The sequence below is a fragment of the Elephantulus edwardii genome, unplaced genomic scaffold, assembly GCF_000299155.1.
Source record: "Elephantulus edwardii isolate Elephantulus edwardi_28Jun2011 unplaced genomic scaffold, EleEdw1.0 scaffold00210, whole genome shotgun sequence".
In the NCBI taxonomy this organism is placed as follows: domain Eukaryota; kingdom Metazoa; phylum Chordata; class Mammalia; order Macroscelidea; family Macroscelididae; genus Elephantulus; species Elephantulus edwardii.
In genome coordinates, this window is record NW_006399960.1 from 2,012,860 (window position 1) to 2,030,326 (window position 17,467).

At 42.5% G+C, this 17,467-nt stretch overlaps 1 pseudogene; it reads left to right on the forward strand.

The window, feature by feature from the left end:
- Window positions 1-16,113: 16,113 nt before the first annotated feature.
- On the forward strand, window positions 16,114-16,591 carry LOC102858564 (annotated as a pseudogene).
- The last annotated feature ends 876 nt before the right edge of the window (window positions 16,592-17,467 follow it).

The window sequence follows — 17,467 nt, forward strand, 5'->3', positions numbered from 1 at the left end:
TGTGGTGCTGGAGAAGAGTGTTGAATATACCATGGGCTTTTAGGAGAACAAACAGGTTTGTCCTGGAGAGTTGTGAAGCCAGAATGTTCCCTGGAGTCAAGGATTCTGAGGTTTCGTCTGACCTACTTTGGGCATGTTGAAAGGAGGGACTGGTCCTTGGAGAGGGACATCATGTTTGGGAGAGTGGAGGGACAGCGCAGGAGAGGAAGACCCTCAATGAGACAGATCAATTCTGTGAGTGGAGTGGTGGGAATGAGTATGTCTGAGATGACGAGGTTGGCACAGCATAGAACGGTGTTTAGGGCTCTTGTACATAGGGTCGCTATGAGTCACAAGCGACTCGATGACACATAACACATAACAACAACAATGTCACATGAGAATATCTGCAATGATTTTTGGTGACAAAGACTCTGGACAAAATTTCAACCTTTTCCCATCCAAATTCACTGACATCTGATTTCTATCTCCATTTGCACAGGATGATTTTTCTACCTTTTTCTGTGGAGAACTGGTTAAAACCTTTACTCTAAGACAATGAACACAAATCTTTCTACTCCTTTCATCATCTCCAAAAGTAGGTAGATATGGTGGATGTGGAAGTATCTGCCTTGATCTGCAGCTATGAGCTTGTCCACAGTTAGGATTCTAGAGGCAGGCCCTATGGCCATCTGAATCTATCTCAACCATGTATGTAAATTGTCTGAGTGTGACCTGGAGAAGCCTGTGCATGCTTAAATGAAAGGGTCCCAAAGTGTGTGTTTTCTCTTCTTGTGTAGTGGGGATATCTGTGTTCCCAGCATGCTTGACATTTTCTAATTTCCACCCTTGACCCTACTGGATCAGTGTGATTCTGAGGAAACTCACATGTAGTCATAGCCACTTGGAGGCAGAGTGCTCCTTAGAAGCAAGGATGGCAAAGCTTTGTCTCACATACTTTGGGCACCTTGCTAGGCGAGGGTATTGTCACCATGCTTGGAAATATGGAGGGTCAGCAAAAGAAAAGAAGACCCTCAACGAGATGGATTGACCATAGTGACTACGGCAATGGACTCAAGTATCATCAAGGGATGAAAAAGATGACACAGGATAGGACAGAGTTCAGATATGTTGTTCAAAAGGTCACTGTGAGCCATACTTGACTCAATGGCATCTAACAATAGCAACATATACATGCAGGGAGGACAGCCACGAGTTGGTTTTTATTTGATGGTAATGAGTTAGTGAGTAATATCTCTATCTGTTTAAATATAGATAATTGGTGGTGGTGTTGTGTTCTATTGAACTGGAATTTATACATAGCTGGCCCTCCAGCACCGGAAGACATTGCCCATCTCTTTGCAGCAGAGCAGCTGGTGGACTCGAGCCACCTGTTTTGGGATTTGCAGTGCAGCTTCTTACCCACTAAGCCACAAGAGCTCCTTTAGATAGATATCTTTATCCTGCCTCCATCAAGCTATTTGTATTCTGAACTTTATAAATACCTCCACAGACAAGACATGTTTTTTCATGTTAATTGCACTGGCTTCAGTCTTAGTGCAAAAGGAGCGTTTCATGTTTTGCAGAAAATGTTCAATAAAATTAAAGCATTAAAAAAAAAAAAAAAGGAGCGTTTCAGCTGTGGGTTAGTCAAGAGAGAGAAGCAGGTTGCATGGGACCTTGACTGGGAAAGAAAGACTTGCCGTAGACAGAGGGAATTGCACAGGGGGCACCTTTTCATTCTTGACCTTCCCTGGAAACTTGAGAGGACAGAAAAGGGCGAACTGCAAAGCCTTGAAATGAGAACAGACACCACTGAGCCTCTCTCTTAGCCCAGGCTGTGGAAATAAACAGGTAAATAAAGGAAGACTCCCAGAAGAAAATAAAAGCCTAGTTTCTGAGGGGAAGGGAGAGACCCTGGGGTAGGAGAGTTGTGAAAGTGGTAATGAAATGTCTCCTTGTTTTTACAATTTAAAAGGATAAATAATTTGTGTGACTCTGTCTCCCTGGAAAACGGCCTCTCATGTCATCTCTGAAGAAATCATTACAGAACAACATGGCTCTTGCAACTCTGCAGTTACTGTTGTTACAATGGCCACTTCCGGACCCACTTGCTGAGCTCTTTGTAAACTCCCTTATGCCTCGTTTGGGGATGAAGTGTGGATGAAACTAGGTTGCTTGAAGCTGAAAACAAAGAAAGGAGAGAAGAATAGAAGTAGTTTTGTGCTGGCTTCTGAGGTGAGCTGAGTAGCACCAATGAGAGGCCTGAGCAATGACTCCCTGAGGTGGCTCCTTGATGTATCACGTTAACAGTGGAAATTGTCCACTGAGCAGGCAAAGAGGGCTGAGAACAGGTTGAAGGGGGGGGGGGGTGGAAGCTACGATACCTGTCTGAGGAAAGAAGGATTTCTCCTCTAAGTCAAGAAGAGTAAATAACAGTCAAGGCCCATGGCTAGAGGGGGCCAGAAGGATGAGAGAATGATCAACTAATTAAAACCCAGGCTGTCACTGGACAGACGAGAAAAGTAATAATGTAACTCACCAGGCCCTTTGGTGGAAAAAGAAGGAAACTAAATTTAGAACCAGTTTTGCCCCTTCTAAATAAAGACTTAATAAAGTCTTGTAACTGTATTTGATTTTGGCCAAAAATCTTACACCTGTTTTTCGGCTATGCAATGTAATCAGAACTGAAGCCTGTGCTTTTTCAGTATGTTCTTTTCTGAGAAAAACTTTCTGCCACACATACTTTGGGCATATTGCCAGGAAGGGCCAGTCCTTGGAGAAGAACATCATGCTTGAAAGGGAGGAGGGACAACGCAGGAGAGGGAGATCCTGGATGAGATGGATTGATACAGTGACTTGGGTCATGGGGGCAGGTATATTGGAGAGAGACTGGCTCAGGATAAAGTTCAGAACTATTGTACATAGGATCTCTAGAAGTTATAGGTGATTCGATGGCACATAACAACAACAAAACTTGATTTGGAGTTCTGCTGGCATAGTCCCTACACAGTTGTGCTGCTAATACAAAGTCTGCATGTCTAGTGATTCAAATCCACCAGTGGCTACGGAGGAGAAAGATGCGTAGTTTCCTCCCACTATTATTTAAAAGCCTTGGAAACCAGAGGATCACTATGAGTTGGGACCAACTCAATTGTAGTGAGTTTGAGTTTTAGACCATTGATTCAAGGACACTTAGGCAACAAGACTGTGAGCCTTTTGTGATAGAAAAGAGACATTTCAACACTGCACACTTACCTCTACTTCTGTTTCTTGAAATAATACTGTCTTCTTCTGTGGATGAAAGGCCTAAAATTTTGCTATCTAAAGCTGCCTGTGCAGTTAACAGCTTATCTACTTTTTTTAAAAAAAATCATTTTTTGTGTGTACTGTCAAATCAGATCTGACTGGTACAGGAGGAGATTGTCCCTCCTTCTCCAGCACAGCATCTGGTGGATTTGACAGCGCACCTTTGGGATTGCAGTACAGCTTCTTACCACTAGACCACCAGAGCCCACCAGCTTATCTACTTTTTACCTGGGCTCAATTTCATCTGTAAAATTATAGATTGAACTAGAATAGTTTAATAACTATTTGCTGAAGAAGAGCAAAGCTGATGGATGCTAAAATTTGGCCCTCTATTTCTCACTGTCTCGTGGGAAAGGACAGGCAAGTAACCAATTGATAATACTGTGTGCTATGTGATGAGATAAAAACATCCCCAGGCTCTGGAACTGTTCTAACGTAAAACAAAACAACAAACACATAGCTGATTACATCTCTTCCATACTATAAAATGTTATTTGGCTTCTAACTCCCCCCCCCCCGCAGTGTGATGGTCAAGGCTCCTCCAAATATTTCTCCAGATGACATTACTATTCTCACACTTTAGTCACACTGCTCTTCTCACTACTTTGCCAGCCACTGTGTCCTTCATAATTCAGTCCTCCTGCTCCAAGCTATTTCTTTTCTGGAAAGTTCTTTACCCTATTAGACCTAGCTCAGAAGTTACCTGCTTTCCTGGATAGCTTTCAGAATTTAGAAGGAAAGTGAGCACTGAGATTAGATTAGGTTTGGATCTCTAGCCCTTTTATCCAACTAGGTGCCCTTGGGCTATTGACTTAACCTCTGTAATGTCCTTATTTGTAAAATGTGTGTAATAAAAATTTTTAATAGAGGTTTAATAAAGATTAAATGATAAGGTGATAAAAATGAATATATATATATATAGAGAGAGATTTCCCCCCCCCCGGGAATATAATATTTGTCCCTAGAGAGAATGGATGAACAAAGAAAAACCCAAATAGGTTCTGTGAAACCAATTCAAAGGCTACTATAGATATTCAAGAGGAGAAGGGAATGGGTTGAAACAAAGATATTTAATTAAGTCCACATTTATGGGGTAGAGGAGGAAGTGAGCCCCAACAAAGGACTTAAAGAAGTGGCTGAAGAAAGACAGAGGTGATACATTGCCAGAGAGGGGGACAGTTCAGCTGAGAATGGGTCACACACCCAGGAAGATGATGACTCCTCCCCAAAGCCTTAGGTGGAGACCCACAGGAAGGTGCCCCTTCCTACTGATGCTGAGACAGCATTTGGGTGAGCCATGTGCTCCGGCCAGGGATAAAGGAAAAGGAGCAACACGGGGAACTCTTGAGTTTGTTTGAGCTTACATTTGGATGACTGAGAAAAATCACTAAAGGGCCCAACAGCCTACTAGTGATTAAACCATGCTTTCTGCATCAGACAGACGGCAATCTTAACTGGATAGAACGTGTAGGGTTTTTGTGGGTTGTTTTTTTTTTGTGGGAAATCTTTAAAAATTACAATTCAGTCAACTTGTGTTTGTGACTATAAAATTCATACTATCCCAAACACTTAAAGGCATTTATTATCTCCTCTCTTGACTGTTAGATATATAAATGGAGCAAGGCTTTGCAGTCTTCACAACCCTTTCACTTTTGTTATCTGATTTCATTCTTGTCATGAGGCAGGGAAAACTTGTCTCATAGTGCACATTTCACAGATGAAGAAACTTAGGTGTGAAGAGATTAAGAAACGCACTGAAAGTCACAGAATTAGAAAGTGGTCATGCATCCGAAACATACAACTTTGTACTCCTGGTAGAATGTTCTTAGATACCAGAACATCTTCCGTGTATGGATTTAGGCTGTTTGACTATCCTCCTTAAGAGTATGCTTTGATTTATGTGTTGCAGGTAATATAACCCAATTTAGAAAATCTAATTAGGGAGCCCTGGTGCCATAGTCCATAGGGAGTCACATTGCTAAGCCAAAGGTTGAGCCTCTCTGAGTGTTTGAATCCACTATCAGCTCTTGGGTGCAGGGGCGGGGGGGGAATGGACAGTTTTCTGCTGTGCAATTTATAACCAGGAAAGCCAATGGAGGGTCAACTATGAATTAGTTATAACTTAATAATGAGTTTTGAGCTGATTAAATGTGATTATAATCAACACTACTGACACCAGTAGTCAGGACATCAAAAGACAAATTGCATTAGGAAAATCTGCTGACCAGAAACCACTCCAGACTGCTGAAGAGCAACAATGTCAGTCTAGAGACTAAGGTGTGCCTGATCCAGGCCATGGTCTTCAGAGATCTGCATAATGACCAAAGATGACAAAAGAATTTATTCCTTTTAGTTGTGTTACTGTAGAAGAGTCTTGAACACACCACAGATTGCCAAGAGAACAAATAGGTCTGTCCTGGAGATGGTGAAACCAAGTTGCTCTCTGGAGGCAAGAAGTTTGCAGCTGTGTCTCATATACTTCAGGCATGTTACCAGGAAGGACCAGTGCTTAGAGAAGGACATCATGCTTGGAAGCATATAGGAACAATGCAGGAGAGGAAAACCCCAGATGATATGGATTGACGCAGTAACTGGGGTAACAGAGGTTGGTGTGTCAGAGTCAGGGAGATTGGCTCAGGACAGGGCAAGCTTCAGAGCTATTGTGTCCTATGAGTCACAGGTGACTTGACAGCACATAACAATAACAATGAGTTGATGTGTTGTTGACAATTCTGCCTATTAAATACACTGAACCAGGAATGCATTGATGTATACATGCACATGGCACACACACTGCAAAGGAGACAATGAAAAGACAATTTTGAAGCTGGGCCTTTTCTTGTCTCTCAGATTGTAGGTTAACATCATGACTGAAAGTGTTGGTTCACTGTCTGAGCTCAGGCAAGTTACTTCTCTTAAGTTTATATCAGTTTCCATCTAAAATGAAGGTGACAGTAGCTATCTTATAGGGAAACTAAGAAAATCAAACAGAGCTATCTGTGGAAAGTACCTGTCTCTGATCACCACATGGTAGCTGCCATCACCAACAGAAGCAGTGCCTTATGGACTGTGGCCCAAGATGGCTGCTCTAGTTCCAGGCCCCAGGTGATGTCGGGGATACTTGAACTTCTCGGACTGATTAAATGTGGCTGAGAACTGGGCTGTCCTCAAATTCCCTTCTGCGGCCTTGAAAAAAAGCCAAACAGGGCAAAATTGAGAGACGAATACAAAAGTAGGCCCTGGAAATTTATCTGAGCATGACCTAATGGAGAAAATGACTACACAAAAGAAGGATTGTTCTTGAGAACTTTATTACTCTCTTGTAAGAAAGAAAGTAACCAGTGTAGGGTGAGAACCTCAAGCATAGTAGACCAGTAGCCCTTTGTAAGTAGAGACTCCAATTCTGTTGATACAGTGAATACATAAAGGCAGACAGCACAAATATACCTCGGAGGAGATAAAAAAGGAAATGGATAATTGGCAGTCAGGATCATAGTCAGGAGGCTGTTCTGCCTTGGAGAGACAAGCTAGTCAGGACAGGCAAGGAAGACCCTCCAGGACCTGATGCAGTGTTGGGAAGAATGAGGAAGAAGAGATAAAGAGAAAGGACAAAGTGTTAGAAAGGTGTCAGAGGCAGGGGGAAAATGAAAAGAATTCTATCAACTTGAGATAAAATACTTGATTTTCTTTCATAACCCAAAATGTTGATATGGAAGACAGTCTTCAAAAAGGTGGACTTGGAAAAGAATTTGAGAAAAAGCAAAGCAAGTATCTTCTAAGTAATCACAGACAGGGAAGGGTCAGTCCCAGAACTTCTGCTGGTTCATGACAAGTATCCAATAAATTGTTGTTGATAGAATGACTGAATTATAAATGTACCTCACACCGACCATTGGCAGAGAAGGCCTCAGTTTGGTTGACAGGTGGAACGAAACAATGAGCCAACCCTTCCAATTCTGCTTGACCTAAGAAAGAATTGACTTAGAAAATGTAAATCGTTGCCATGCCAGCCCTGTGGCAACTCTTCAAGTGAATTAAAGTTCCCTAACGACATGCCCTTTGTTAGGGAAAGCCAACTTCTCCAGAATAAATAGTTTCCATGATTTGGGTGACATGAGGCTGAAAGGATGATGATGCGGTTCTCTGACAAAACCTTCTCTGTAGGAAGTCTCTAAGTTTTCTGTTCACATGTGCTGGTGTCAATTTACACTGTATATCTTTCAAGAGTGTTTGTATTTTACATATTTTTTTTTGTGGTGGGCTGAATAATTTGATCTCTGTTAAAGGCTCTCTGGTGGTGTAGTCTGTAGGGAGTTGTGCCGTTAACCCAGAAGCAATTAGACTTCACCAGCAAAACTTCGGGAGAAAGATGTGAAGCCTTGTTCTATATGATTTACCACACACAGCCTCAGAAACCCAGTGAGGGGTCAGCTGTGAGTCAGTTCCAACTCTACCGCAATGAGTTGAGTTGATGAGCTAAGAAAGTTTCTTGTGGAAAGTATAGGAGTTTACAGTATCTTGAACAGGGAGCTCTGGTGGCCCTAGGGGTAAGAAACTGAGCTGTAATCTTGAAGGCATGAGGTTTGAATTTACCAGCAGCTCCGCAGGAGAAGGATGAGCAATCTCCTCCCATTCGATTAACTGCCTCTGAAAATTTGCCAGAGAGTCAGCTATGGGTTGGTTCCAACTCGATGGTACACAACAACAAGAACAACAGTATCTTGAACAATGAGTTACTAATGTAGCCTACTCTATTCCCATTAGAATTGGACCTGGTTGGCATCCCTGTGATGTCCCCTAGGCTCTAGCAACCCTGAGTACAACATGTGAATCTATTGCAAGTTGTAGTTGGAGAAAGAAATGAAAAATTAAGAATTATAAAAATATCCCACATTTTGCACTCCTTTCCCCTCCCTTTTCATCTCTGTTAACTTTCCAAGATTGATTCTATCTGTGTGTGGACCTTTCCTTATCTTTTTATAATGGTGGCCTTATACCACAAGTGTCTTTTTGTGACTGATTTGTGTCACTTAACATAGTTTGTTCTGGATTGTGCAGTATTTCACAAAGTCTTGATTATTTTTCAATAAGGTATAATACTCCATTAATTGAATACACAAGAGTTTCTTTAGCTATTTGTCTGTTGATGGACACTTGGGTTAGTTCTAGCTGTTTGTTCTTGAAAACAATGCTGCAATAAACATGAGTATGTCAGTTTGTATTTTAATTCTGATTTCTTGGAGATATACCTAGTAGTTGGCCTGCTGGATCAAATAGTATTTCTATACTGAACTTTCCAAGGAAGGGCTAAACTGCTTTTCATACTGTTTGTACCATTTAATATTCCCACCAGCAGTGCATGAGAATTTCAATACCTTCACCTACCATTTATTATTTAATGTCTTCTTTGAAAATAGCTTTTTTTTGCTAGAGTGAGATATCTCATTGTTGTTTTCATTGGCATCTCTCTCTCTTATTTTTAAAAGAAGTTGGTTTAGTGGTGAAAATCTCACCTTCATGCAGGAGACCCAGCTTAGATTCAAAGTAATACGCCTAATTCACACCCATCACTCATCAGTCAGTGGAGATTTATATGTTGTTATGATGCTGAATAGGTTTCAGTGAGCCTTCCAGACTAAGGGTAAGAAGAAGGACCTGGAAGTTTCCATTTGAAAATCAATCATTGAAAAGCCTGTGAGTCACAATCAACTGATCTGCAGCATTTTGTTCTGTTGTGTATGGAGTCACCATGTGGGTCAACTCAATGGCAGCTCATAACAGCAACAATTTACACTCGCAATTCCCAAGCTTTGATGCATACCAGAATCATCTAAGAAGCTTATAAAAAATATAAATAGTAATAGTTCACGCTTATTATGTGCTGTGCATTGGCAAGTATATAATGCTAAAAAATTTTGTACTCAATAAGTATCATAACAGCCTGGGTATAATGACAGTTTTACAGATTAAGAAACTAAGACACAGAGTGGTACAGTCATCTGCTCAAGGCCCTACAGCTGATTATGCCAAGATGCAAAATAAAGATCATGCATCCAGAGTCCATGCTACTGAATGCTACATGAGACTCCCAAGTTCTCCTTTTTCGGAGTCTCACCTCTGACATCCCAAATCAGTATCTATCTCCTGGAGGTAGAGTCTGGTCATTGGTATTTAAAAAAAAATATCTCTACATGAGATCACAACAAGAAATAGAACATCATAAAGTGTTAGAACTAATTTTTCACTTAGCCAAGCAGCATTGTGGAGAGTTTTCCACAAAAGAGGTATACGCCCTATGAAGGTCACGTTTCTATGGTAGAGCAGACCCCACTTCTGCCTTCTCTTTCCCCTTCTTTGAGACAGCGAGTATAAGAACATTTTGTTCACTTATCCATTCAACAAAAAGTTACTGGAATCCTACCATGCACAATCACTGTATTAGTTTCCTAATTCTGCTATAATAAAAATTACTACATGTGGGTGAATTTAAAGAACAGAAATCTATTTTCTCACAATTCTGGAAGTTCTAAGTTAGAATCCAGGCAGGGCACCAGCTCTAGGGGAAGGCTTTCTGGAGAAGATCCTGTCTCTCTCAGCTTCTGTTGGCCCAGCTTTCTTCAGTTTCTTGATAATCTTCATGTGATATCTAACTTCCCCCACTTTGTTCTCACTATAGTTTGTTCTTTTCATTAACTCTGAAGTGATTAAATTTAAGATATACTCTGTACTGATACAGGGAGCTCTGGTGGCCTAGTGGGTAAAGGATTGTGCTGCCAATCCCAAAGCAGGTAGTTCAAATTCATCAGCTTCTCCAAGGGAGAAAGATGGACAGTCTTTTCCCATGCAGTTTACAGCCTCTGAAAATCCACTGGAGGGTTAGCTGTGAGTTTCCACAACACACAACAACACAACAACAACACTGATGGAGTGCTAATAAATTAACATGACAAAGATGACAAAGAAAACTATTGCCAATCGGGATTACAGTCACAGGTAGATTCCCACAGGCAGATCACAGGGTTAAGATTCCCACAGACATTTTAGAGGCACACAATTGAATCCATAATCCAAGGAAGAACATTCTAGATAGAGAAAACAGAAAGCATGAAGTAGGAGTGGCTTGGACGGTTTACAAACCTTAAAGGAAGTTAGGGCAATTGGGTCTCGAAAGTGATAGACAAACTGTTAGGCGATAAGATCTCAAAGGCCAGCAAGGCATGTTCATACCATGCTTTGAAGGTCTAGGTATGGACTTTGTATTTAACTGTAACGGAACAGTGCCAGAGACAGTCACTGCAAATTTCAAGATGCCTAAGGACAGTGGGGAAGAGTACTCGGAAACTGTGTTACTCCAAAAGTGGGCGTGATGTGTACTAGGTGCGAAATCCCCAAGGCACTTAGTCAGAGACAAGTAGCCCAGGCAGACTGTGCCGTCATCAATCCAGAGGCTGGCTGAGGGGTAGGCTGCCTCTTTTCCAGGTGTCCTATACTCTGCTGGCCCCATGAGGAATGGAGTGAGTCTCTAAAGGTGGAGTCATGTACACACTTCCAGATATGGAATGGCACAAGCCTGGTCTCATTCTGGGATGAGCTGGTTAGAGCTGGGACGAATGGGTGGGGGGACACTGTTGGCCCCTTGTTGAGTGGAAGCAACCTTCCTGATGTATGTAACAAAGATGAGATCACATCTTTCTTGTTATCAGCCAAGCTCTGACACAAACACCACTAAAGTTCTGGGTTCATGTGCCTATCAGAAAGCTGCTTGCAAAAGTTCAAAATGACTGCAGTATGTCAAGTCCATTTAAAATGCACTGCTTTGCTGGTTTTCGTGTTCAATATTTTCATTCTGTTTCTTCCTTTAGACTATGCTTGAACAATGTCTTTATCTTTTCCATTGAAACTCAGATTCCAGGATTATCATCCATGCCTGTTATCTTTGTTTTCTGGTGCCTGAACTGTTCGCTATCTAGTCCACCATCTTGCCAAAACCCTGTTGAGACAGGACAATTTGAAAAGGCTTTGAGAGAGGAGTGATACATTCTAACTTATCTTTTGAAAGGATCCATTTAAGAGCCCAGACCGATAGGATAAGAGTGGGAGCTACCACAATCATCCAAGTGAGTGATGGTAAAGGCTTGGACCAGAGTGGAAATAGTAGATATGAAGAGAAGAGGTTAAATTCGGACTCTTTTTAATTTTCCAGTGGGTAGTACTTAAAACTCTAGGACTGAATGAGCTCACTTGGGCAGGAGGTATAGCTAGAAAATACCAAGAGGTTCAAGAAGTACTTTGAGGTATTCCAAAGCTTAGAATGGGGAGAAAGGAAGAGAATTCAAGGTGGAGACAGCGACCAGTGAGGTGAGAACTCTGCCAAATGTTGCTGAGGGATCAGCCAGATGAGGTGAAATATGGGTCACTGAGAATCATCTCTGACCCTGAGGTGAGCTCAGTGGAGTGGGTAAGGTGAGAAGTCTGATTAGAAAAGGATCCAAAACCATGAGGGGAAGTAAGTGATAGAAAACTTAAAAGTATAACATTTATGTTACCTGTGAAATGGAGTTAACTGTGAAATGGAGATGGAGGTGGGTCGTGAGGTTGAGAGATTGTTAAAGGTGGGAAGCAGTTCTGGGTGTTTTACATGCAGTTGGCATTACTCAGCTGATGGAGGAAACTGACAACGGGGAGAGGAGGCATTTTTAAGGAGGAGGAAGTGGAGAATTTGAGAGAACAAACAGAAGAGCTGAGCATGAGTGGATCCCACACTAGGAAATGCTGGAAGATAAGAATATTTGGCCATAGGATCATGTGGAATTTCACTTCTGATGACTTTCATTATCTCAGTAAATGAAGGAAGGCCTGAACTGAAACTGAGGAGTATTGTTCTCTACCTTCTTCTATTTTATTCAACAGTTAGAGCTTTTGTTTGAAAGTTATCTTTGCAGATATTTTTCTTTTATAAACCAGAGTTATTGTTATACATTTAAAAAATTTTTATTTTACATTGCCTTGCATATAAAATTTGTATACATTGTTTCACACTTTCCTTCATTGACATTGTGTTTCATACAATCATCTCCATACATTGGGTTTTATAAAATTAATCACCATTAAACTATGCCCACCATTACCTTATCTGTTGAGTCCCCCAGCAAATCTTTCCCATTTCCTTTATTCCCTCCCTCCATAAAACTCACAGCCACCTTATGAGCAACAGACCCGAATTCTACCCTAGTATGGAAATCCATACCCTTAATTCTGACAACACTTGTCTTAAGAAAGGCAAAGTAAGAACATTCACTGAGGGATTCATTGAAGGAGATTCTTACTTCAAGTGTATGAGGGGATAGCATTTATATAGGGATGTGGCCCTGCTCTAAGCTAGAGTAATCACTATAATATAATGATATGACTTTTGTAGCACAAGTTTTGGGGAGACTCTGCCATTTCAGACTTGCACAGTCTTTGGGGAACATTCTCATGATAATCAAAGCACTCAGTTGAGTACAGACAGTTTTTTAACTGAAAACTTGCTCCTCTCCACAGAGGAAGCATTACATAGAGCTGTGTTAACACAATAACATGAATCTGGGGGCAGGAGGAAAGGATTCTTTTCCCTGATATACTGCCATTATGCCTTAAAAAAGAAGGTGTTGATGACACCTATTTCTTTCATTTTCATTTTCTTTCAGAAATGCTAATATAAGAAGTACAACACACACACACACACACACACACACACACACACACACACACACATTCCCCCACCCAATGTATCCCATTCCCTTTTATACTTAAAACAGGACTCTCCTCCAATGGATTATTCAGGGAGCTCTGGTGGTAAGAAATTGAAATTGTGTTGTCAATACAAAGGTACACTGTTTGTACTCACCAGCTGCTTCTCAGGAGAAAGATAGGCAATCTCCTCCTTAACTGCCCATGAGAACCCACTGGAAGGTCAACTATGGGTCAGTTCTGATATTCGATTGTGCATGACAGCAACAACAATCAATAGATTATTCAGTGAATGTTCTTGCTTTACTTTTCGTAAGACAACGATTGTCAAACTTGAGATTTCTGGGCTCCACCACTTGAGTTTCCTACTCATTAGGTCTGCAAGGGACCTGAGAATGTGCATTTCTAGTGGGCTCCTGAGCGATGCTTGTGTTGCCGGGGAGGAACCACAGTTGGGGAACACTGCCCACAGAGATGTACTCGTTCCAGGTCATTTTCGAGGGAAGATGGTGTGGGCCACTTTCTGGACCTATAGGTGGATGGGGTGGGAGGATGGTACAAAGGAGGACGCCTCACTAGCTCGCCCCACCCCTCTCTCTTTCCATAAAACCTCCTGCACTAGCCCTGAAAGATGCACCCCTGGGCAGGGCAGACCTTTGTTTTGGTCCCACAGTCCCTCTGCTACTTTCCATGTCCTCGTCTGAAACAGGTGACTGCAGCACCCCAGAGGGCTTTCATCTGTACTGTCCTGGTCCCTGTGCTCCAGTTCACCCTCTCCTCACCCAAATCACCTCACCCTGCTCAGATCCTTGATCTCTGGCTTTCCTCGGCTGCTGCCAGCAAGCTCATGGACCAGGATGGATAGGTCTTCGTAAGAACCCTGGCAGGCAGCTGTGGGGCCAGGGCCTCCCCTTTGAGTCTGGTGCGCCTTTGATTTCTAGACAGACGAGCTGCACAGAGAAGCAGAGCCAAAGCCTCTCTACCGAATGCCTGGAGTCAAAGGACCAGCTCTCCACATGACACATGCCTGTAGTATCACCGTGACTGACAGGTAAAGGGAAAATCTATTTGCAGCGCCCAGCAAGTCAGACACTTGTTCTGAAGAGCCTGCACAGCCTAAAAATACCACAAAGGGTGGGAGGGAGATAAAGGAAACTTCAGCATGGAATATTTTCAAGAAATTAAAAATAGAAAGGCCTGGGTAAATGAGTCGCCAGTTGCTGTCCAGCTCACCACCTACAGGGCTTTCAGGATTCCCAGCAAACAGTCAGTAGCTGGCGTGACAGGAGCAGTGAAATTATTTAGAGGAATGAAGTCAGGCCACCAATAGATGGATGGGAGAGGCAAGTGTGGAGAAGCGAAAGGGCCACGTGGTAGGCTGAATTGATTGGGATTGACAATAAGCCAGGCTGAGAATTAATGAGACCCAATAGATGTGGGGTTCGCCTCGGATTTGATGAACCACTTTGTCAGGCTTGCTTAACCTCGGTCTCAAATCAGTGAGACTCTGTAGTCTGCAACGGGGCTCTGATTCTGCGTCTCTCCTTGTTAGGATGCTAGGATGCTGCCTTAGATCGCTCGCACTCTCCTCTCCCTCCTCTCCCATTCAGCTCCTCCTCACAGACTCTTCATTCATTTTAAGCTCTGGAGGTCAGTAGCTTGCTTTGATTTCATCCTTATTGTCTGTCTTAGAAGATACCTGGATTCTCTAGGTAAACAAATGTGAATATTGCTCCTCCTGGATGAACTGTCCCCCATCCTGGACCTCATAGTTAGGTAGGTTGCCTGGCTGTAGAAAGATCTTAGGGGGGAGACATGCTATGGGATTTTAGCAGAGTCCAGGCTGGCTTCGTGCCTCTATCTATTTCCAAGAGAAAAAGTGAAGCCCAGGATTATATGAGGGAGAAAAATGGATTTCTGCTTTCTAAGAGGCTCAACTAGTCAATTGATCAGGGAGGCCCCAGGTAGGAGGGGTTAGAAATAGACGCACATGTTCTCGAAAAGACAGTTCCCTGGGGAACCCACGGCAGAAATGCAGACTCAAAGCTTCTGATGAAGTGTTATTTATTTTCCACTCCCCCTATAGCAACCGAAGCAGTGAGGACTCTCAAGAAATGCTTTTTTACTGAATAAATGGGTGATGAGCTGGGTTGGCATTAATGCCAAACTATGGGCCTTGTCATCAAGGTGGTGGTTTCATTTGGCTAGAGTGTTCTTTTGCACCCAAGGCGGCAGTGAACTCTATCACGTATTCTGAGGACTGCCTGGTTATCACCCCCACCGTGCCTGGGTCAGATCACACATTCTCAGCTGTCAAGTTACCAACTGCATATCAGAGGTCAGGGCCAACTCCACCCAGACAGATAGTTGACAGGGCTTCTGTGTCAGCAATGTCATGTACCCAAGCTTGGCCTTAAGCTGCACGTACATTCCAGTCCCTGAGTTCTATTATCAGGTCTGAATGTACTTTAAAACCTATCCTCCCAGTAGATTGATAAATACAAAAGGTTACAGAATTTACATTTAAGCATTTATAGATGAGAATTTCAGAAGGATTTACATCATGGACTACCTTAAAAGAAAATGGAAACACATTGTACATAAATGAAACAGAATGGATACTTCCGTATGTAAAACAATATAAAATGTTGAAAAATAGAAGCATTGTATCACATAAGATGCACAAAAACTACCAAAGCTTTCTGGGGATACTTAGATAAACATAATCTGGAAAGAAAGTTGCCTCTGATGGAGTTCACTCTGGAATCAACTTTGACAGACACCGAGTATCCTTTGAACAGCTTTGTGATGAGTCTAGGGAAGATAGTATCTTAACTTTGATCTTTCAAGGTACGTCTGGGACTCAGAAGCATCTAGGTCAATACATTCAATATATTGTTCTAGAGAAATTAAGTTTCTTTAGAAACTTAACATGACTTTCTCAAAGGTTCACTGCTAAATGAAGACCTCACATCATTGAAATCAGTAGACTAGGCTGAGAATGAAAGGAGTTCCTCTTCAAGGATGGATACACATGTTTTGCAGATGCTGCCACCTCAGTAGCACACTTGTCCACTCTGCTGGTGCCCAGCCATGGCCAAATCCACTGTGTACTTCAGCATCGAAGGTGAACCTTTAGGCTGCGTCTCCTTTGAGCTGTTTGCAGATAAATTCTAAAAACAGCAGAAAACTTTCCACACTCTGAGTATTGGGGGTTATTTACAAGGGTTCCTACTTTCACAGAATTATTCCTGGGTTTATGTGCCAAGGTGGCAACTTCACATACCATAATGGTACTGGTGGCAAGTCCATCTATGGGGAGGAGTTTGATGATAACTTCATCCTGAAGCACACAGGCCCTGGCATCCTGCCTGTGGCAAATGCTGGACCCAACACAAACAGTTCCCAGTCTTTTATCTATGCTGCTAAGACTGAATGGTTGGAAGGCAAGCATGTAGTCTTCAACAAGGTGAAAGAAGGCATGAACACTGTGGAAGCCACGGAGCGCTTCAGGTCCAGGAATGGCAAGACCAGTATGACGATTGCCATTGCTGACTATGGGCAACTCTAATGTGATCTGTGTTTCATATTTTACCTTACTCACCAGACTATTCCTTCTATAGCTCCAGAGATCACCATGCTACCTCCAGTGTGTTTGCAGTATCTTTTATTATTTGTGTTCTTGCTACAGCTCTTTGGGTTCCATGTTTTCTTTCCCCATCCCCTCCAAGTTTAGCAGGATTGCAGAGGTAAGTTTATTATTATGAAATAAAAACTAGACAACACTATTGTCTGTTCTTATTTGGGTTAAAATGTTCCTACAGGTCTTCAGGCACTGTAACAGTCACCTCTTTAATATTAAACATTTACTATGCTTTCTTTATTTTATTTTATTTTTTTTAATATTTTTTTATTGGGAAAAACATATTGGGGGTACAAGGAGGTGAGGGTTGGGGGCAGAAGGGTGAGGATGGGCCAGGATGAATTGCAGAGCTGCACAGTTTGGTTGGTGGGGGGAGCAGGTGAAGGAAATGATGAGGGTCCAGTGGGGACCAGATGCTACAGAGGAATGACAAGCATTTTCCAATAGTAATTAAGCGAACTGTCTTATTGATTTGGGAATTGGATGCCGACTCTCTGGCTTCTTCATGCTGAACAGGGGCGTAGATATAAAGGGGGGAAGGGAGGACGCTTTATCACCTTACTGGTGGTCTTGGGTTACAGCTGCTTGCCTTCTTGCTCCTGAGGGCCACGACGGCTCACCCCAGGCAGAGGGCCGAGGGCAGCTCGCCCCAGGCAGAGGGCCGTGATGGCTCACCCCAGGCAAAGGGCCGAGGGCAGCCCGCCCCGGGCAGAGGGCCGTGACGGCTGAAGTAGTCTTTTAAAAAAGAAGAAGAAAAAGTGTGTGTGTTTGTGTGTGTGTGTGTGTGTGTGTGTGTGTACCGTC